The sequence below is a fragment of the Triturus cristatus genome, chromosome 9, assembly GCF_964204655.1.
Source record: "Triturus cristatus chromosome 9, aTriCri1.1, whole genome shotgun sequence".
Taxonomy (NCBI): Eukaryota; Metazoa; Chordata; class Amphibia; order Caudata; family Salamandridae; genus Triturus; species Triturus cristatus.
The window spans coordinates 1150711233-1150717232 of NC_140592.1; positions in this window are offsets into that span (position 1 = coordinate 1150711233).

Below are 6000 nucleotides of genomic sequence, written 5' to 3' on the forward strand. Positions count from 1 at the left end.
TAGACCAAGTTGGAGGTCCTGCATATTCACAGATGTCCTACCATAGTTCCTGTTTATGCAGTTTAGAAATAAAACAAAAACCTCAGCTAAACACAGCTCCTGTGATTATAAGTATGTAGCAGCCTAGAACCACCACAGAGTACAAATACCAAATGTACGGAGCAAAAAAACGAGGAGTGAATGGAAGAAATATAGCTTTTCACATCGACCAAGAGATACGCTTAAACGTGCAGGCCATTATAATTGTTCGACCAGGCACCCTTAGTGTGGTTTCCCCTGAAATTTTGCCTTCTGGCCTTTTGTTTTGCTGACTTCATTTTTTCTGGCTTTAGAAATCAGGGCACTTTACCACTGCTAGCCATTGCTAAAGTGCATATGCTCTATACTCAAAACATGGTAACATTAGATTATCCAAAATTGGCATATTTCATTTACTTATATGTCCCTAGTAAAGTGCAATATATGTGCCCAGGGCCTGTAAATTAAATACTGCTAGTAGGCTTGCAGTACTGATTTTGCCACCCACTGCCACTGTAGAGTTCTCTGGGTGCAATTTTAAGCTGCCATTTCAACCGGGCAAGTTAACCTACTTGCCAGACTCAAACCTTTCCTTTTATTACATATAAATCACCCCTAAGGTAGGCCCTAGGCAGCCCAATGGGCAATGTGCAGTGTATTTAAAAGGTAGGGCATGTACTGGAGAAGTGTGGCTCAATGATTAGAGCAGCATACCCTGATGCAGAGGTCTAGCCCGGGACCAGGGTTCAATTCCCCGCCTCGGCGGGTCTTGGGCTAAAAAATTCCATGGACCTGATAATTCTCGCCTCGGTGCCTATTCCAATCATGGAGTCCCACTCTGCAACTCTGGGCAATAGCTTGCTTAATCTCCACAATGGCCCCCACAACGCTAAGGATGCCTGGCCTCCACCTTGGGGGTGCCCAGGAGTCGACGCCTCACAGGGAAAGCCAGGATGGGTTCCACAGCGGTATTCGTACAAGCGCCTTGAGACCCTTGCGGGTGAGTAGTGCGCTATACAAGTATCAAAATATTAATACTTTTGAGTTTTACATATCCTGGTAGTGAAAAACTGCTAAATTCATGTTTTGCTGCTGTTAGGCCTATCTCTTAAAATTGGGATTGTCTTAAGTGTAATTTGCAATTGGGAAAAGATAGAGATTGGAAGTTTGGTGTCTCTGGACACACAATTAAAAATCATAACTTATGGTGAAGTCAGATTTTAAATTGTAAGTCTGAAAATGCCACTTTAACCATTTTATGCTTCTGCCTGTCCCTGAATACACGTCTGGGCTGGGTGACACCAGGCTGTTGGACCCTCCTGATGTAGATTGGGAGGGAGGAGCTGGCACTTTGAACTGAATAGGGCTGTGCCTGTTCCTACACAACGTGCTGCATACCCCCCTGTAGTGAATCTGGAGCCAGGGCAGGAAAGGCAGTGACCGTGGGATCTTCAAAGGCCTCTTTGAAGTCTCCCCCACTTCAAAGGCACAACTGGGTATAAATACTGGACCCATGACACCACAAAATCAGTACTGTGCTGGAACCATGTGCTGGAACCAAGGACATTCTGCCAGGGAGAACGGCTGCTGTGCTGTAGGAGGGACTGCCACTCTGCTAACTGCTTTGCTGTGTTGGCCTGCTGCCTCTTGCCTGGGAGTGAAAAGGACTGGACCTGTTCTCTACATCCTTCAATCCAAGTTTCTGCAAGGGCTTGCTGCATTGCCACCTGTCTCAGGGCCATTAAAGACTTCCTTCAACTTTCTTTCAGCTGCTGGACTCTACCAACTGTGAGCCCTGCCCTGCCAAGAGTTACCAATCCAGTCCTGGGCATTGAAAGTGGGTTATACAGCTGTTTTACATCAAAAATAGACACAATGAAGACTCTGCACCGATCGGAACCAATGTAGTGCCCTGTAACGCCGATGCAGTTCCAATACGAGGACTTCCCTGAGCAGCTTGGCAGCGATTTGGTCCAGACTGGGAGGTTCGACACCGACATAGTGCCCAACCGAAGACATCCCTGGGAAGCTCAACAACAACACAGCACCTACATCATAAGGGGTTCGACAATGACCCAGGGCCCGACTGCGAGGCTCGACAACAAAGCATCGACCTGACTGCGTGAATCAGAACTGACGTATTGGAGTCTTCAACGCCGAAGCTCCATCCAAGGTACTTTTTCAACGGGCCCTGCTTGGGTCCTGTAGCCGGCTTGCTCTTAATCGCGGTCAGCCTGAAACTTTAGATTTACCTTTGTCTACCCCTAAGTGTTATTGACTTTAAAGCACTATATTGCTGTTTATTCGTTGAAAATTCATAATTCCAGTTCTACTTATTAGATTTTGGTTTTTTTTGTCTTGTTTTACTAAGACACATACTCTCTGTGTTTTTAAACTAGTATGGAGTCTTTTTGTAGTGTTTTCACTGTGTTACTGTTAGACGGCGACCTCAGAGGAGCCCGGGAAGGGAGTCCTGACTACCCTGAGACCCACCCTCAAGTATCGTAGCCGGGCACTGGCGGGAGACTCCTCAGGAGGAGAGTCTCGTATCGAGGATCGTACTTCGGGCACCAAACGACACAGAAACAACACACCGTGCGTTCTTAGGAACCAATCTTTATCAAATAGGTTAGCACTGCAAATATGTACAAGGAGAGCGCGGGCTCAATGAGTCTCGGAAGGGATAGGGGGTAGCGGGACAGTCTTTGGCACAAAAGTTCAAGGTAAGGATGTACCCGGCGCACAGCTCACAATCCTCGAGCTGGGGGGTAGGCTGTTTGTCGTGGGGTCCGGCGGGACCAGTGGAGTCTGTGGAAGCCGCGAGTCACTCAGCGGGCTCAGGTACAAGTTCAGAGGTCTTACGATCTTCAGGGAGCCGCGAGTCACTCAGCAGGGCTCAGGTACAAGTTCGGAGGTCTTACGATCTTCAGGGAGCCGCAAGTCACTCAGCAGGGCTCAGGTACAAGTTCGGAGGTCTTACGATCTTCGGGGAGCCGCGAGTCACTCAGCAGGGCTCAGGTACAAGTTCGGAGGTCTTACGATCTTCAGGGAGCCGCGAGTCACTCAGCAGGGCTCAGGTACAAGTACGGAGGTCTTACGATCTTCGGGGAGCCGCGAGTCACTCAGCAGGGCTCAGGTAGTTCCAAGTTCCAGGAGCCGCGTCCGCAGGCTCTCGTTGTTCCAGCGTCGAATCTGCCGGACAGTCCCAGAGCACCCCTTGTTATAGGTCGACCCCTCTTTGATGTCCGGAGTCTGTGCAGGCAGGGGTCTTGTCACCTGGGGGTCGCTTGTCGGGGGTTTCCTGCCATTGTCTTTTGATCCTTTCAGGGCCGGGTCGGGAGGAGTCCCAGACACCCAGCAGGCGTGGAGCCAGCCTTCAGGGAGGCCGGAGGGCCGATCGAAACCCATCGTCCCAGGGGAGCTCAGAGGTGCGATAGAAACTGCTCCTCCCTCTCTCAACCCCTGGAAGCGTGATGTCCTCTAGCCGGAGTGGCGCCTCTAGGCCCGGGTCGCGCTGGGGCCGGGCGGCCATCTTGGTGCATGAAGTGGGCACGCGGTCCCGGGGTGGCCGAAAGGAGAGAGGCCATGGACGAGGGTGTCCGGGTTGAGTGCGTGTGTTCTGGTGGAAAGGCTTGGTGAGGCCGGGGGATTGGGGCCACCGGCACCAGGTTAGGTGGTGTGGGGACCAGTAGGGCCATGTCACGAGGCCGGGTCCAACACGCGTCCCCCCCAGCTGAAAGCCGGAGAGAACTGCCCATCATCTTGGGGGGTTCTCTTCGCTGAGGCGGAAGAACCGGGAGAGGCCATCGGCGTTGGCGTGGTCCGTCCCAGGACGGTGTTCCACGGTGAAATCCATCCCCTGAAGGGAGATTGACCACCGCAGTAGCTTGGGGTTTTCTCCCCGCATCTGCATAAGCCATCGCAAGGGCCGATGATCGGTTTGGACTTTGAAATGGGTGCCGAACAGGTAAGGGCGTAGTTTCTTGAGTGCCCAGACCACGGCAAAGGCTTCGCGCTCAATGGTACTCCATCGCTGTTCTCTGGGTAACAGCCGCCGACTGAGGAAGGCGACGGGCTGGTCCAGGCCTTGGTCATTCACCTGGGACAGGACGGCCCCAATGCCATGCTCGGAGGCATCGGTCTGGACTACAAACTCCTTGGAGTAGTCGGGAGCCTGGAGGACGGGGGCCGTGCACATGGCCTTCTTTAGGGCATCGAACGCCTCCTGGCAGGCGGGTGTCCACTGAACCTTTTTTGGCTGTTTTTTGGATGTGAGTTCTGTGAGGGGGCCGACAAGGCTGCCATACCCCTTGATGAATCTGCGGTAGTAGCCAGTGAGGCCCAGAAAGGCTCGAACCTCCGTTTGGGTGGTGGGGGGTTCCCAGGCCACGATGGCGTCGATTTTTGGTTGTAGAGGGGCGACCTGGCCACTCCCGACCTGGTGCCCCAGGTAGACTACTGATCCTTGTCCAATTTGGCACTTGCTGGCTTTTACTGTCAGGCCTGCCTGGCGCAGGGCGGTTAGCACTCTCCGAAGGTGCTAGAGGTGCTCACTCCATCCGGAACTGAAAACTACGATGTCGTCCAGATAGGCCGCGCTGAACTGTTCTAGCCCGGCCAGGACTCTATTTACCAGTCGCTGGAAGGTGGCCGGGGCATTTTTCATTCCGAAGGGCATTACGCGGAAGCGGTAATGCCCATCTGGGGTGGAGAAGGCAGACCGCTCCTTGGCCCCCTCGGTGAGCGCAATCTGCCAGTATCCGAAGGTGAGGTCGAACCGTGCTGCCCCGAGTCGGTCAATGAGCTCGTCGGCTCGTGCAATGGGGTGGGCATCGGCTCGGGTGACGTCATTGAGCCCCTGGTAGTCCACACAGAACCGGAGCTCGGGGGCGACACCGGGGGCCGCTGCCTTCGGGACCAGGACCACGGGGCTGGCCCAGGGACTGTCAGATGGCTCGATCACTCCCATGGTCAACATCTTTGAGACTTCAGCTTGAATGCAGGACCGGACCCGGTCGGGGACCCGGTAGGCTCGGTGTCTCACCGGCGGGCTGTCCCCGGTGTCCACGTCATGGACACACCAGTCGGTGACTCGGGGGATCAGGGAGAAGAGGTCGGAAAATTGTCCTAGTAGCTGGCGGCAGTCCTCTTGCTGCTGGGCAGTGAGAGCTGGGGAGAGATTCACTCCCTCCACGGAGCCATCCTGCTCCTTGACACACAGGAGGTCTGGGAGGGGATCGGACTCATCTTCGGCCCCGTCATCGGTGGCCAGCAGGAGGCTTAGTTCTGTCCGCACGAAGTGAGGCTTGAGGCGGTTCACGTGAAGGACCCGGAGGGGATCCCGAGGCGACTGGACGTCCACCAAGTATGTGACTGGGCTCTTCCGCTCAATCACTTTGTAGGGCCCGGTCCACCTGTCCTGGAGGGTGCCTGGCTTCACGGGAGCCATGACCCATACTTGTTGGCCCGGCTGGAACTCGACCAGAGTGGCATTCTGGTCGTACCAGCGCTTCATCTCTTCTTGGCTTGTCTCTAGGTTGGCCTCGGCCAGTGCTCGGAACTTCCTGGTCTGGTTCCGGAGGGTCAGAACATAGTGGAACACATCTCGTGGGGTGGTCTGGGGTGCCGCCTCCCACCCTTCCTTAACCAAGCTGAGGGGACCTCGGACGGGGTGTCCATAGAGCAACTCAAACGGGCTGAACCCTAGGGACTTCTGGGGGACCTCTCGGTAAGCGAACAAGAGGCAGGGGAGCAGGACGTCCCACTTACGCCGGAGGGGCTCTTCTAGGCCGGTGATCATCCCTTTCAGAGTCCGGTTAAACCTCTCTACTAGGCCATTCCCCTGGGGATGGTACGGGGTAGTGAATTTGTAGGACACTCCACATTGTTGCCACAGGGACGTCATGTACCTCGAGATAAAATTAGTGCCGCGATCGCTCACGACCTCGTGGGGGAACCCTACCCGGGAAAAGATCCCCATCA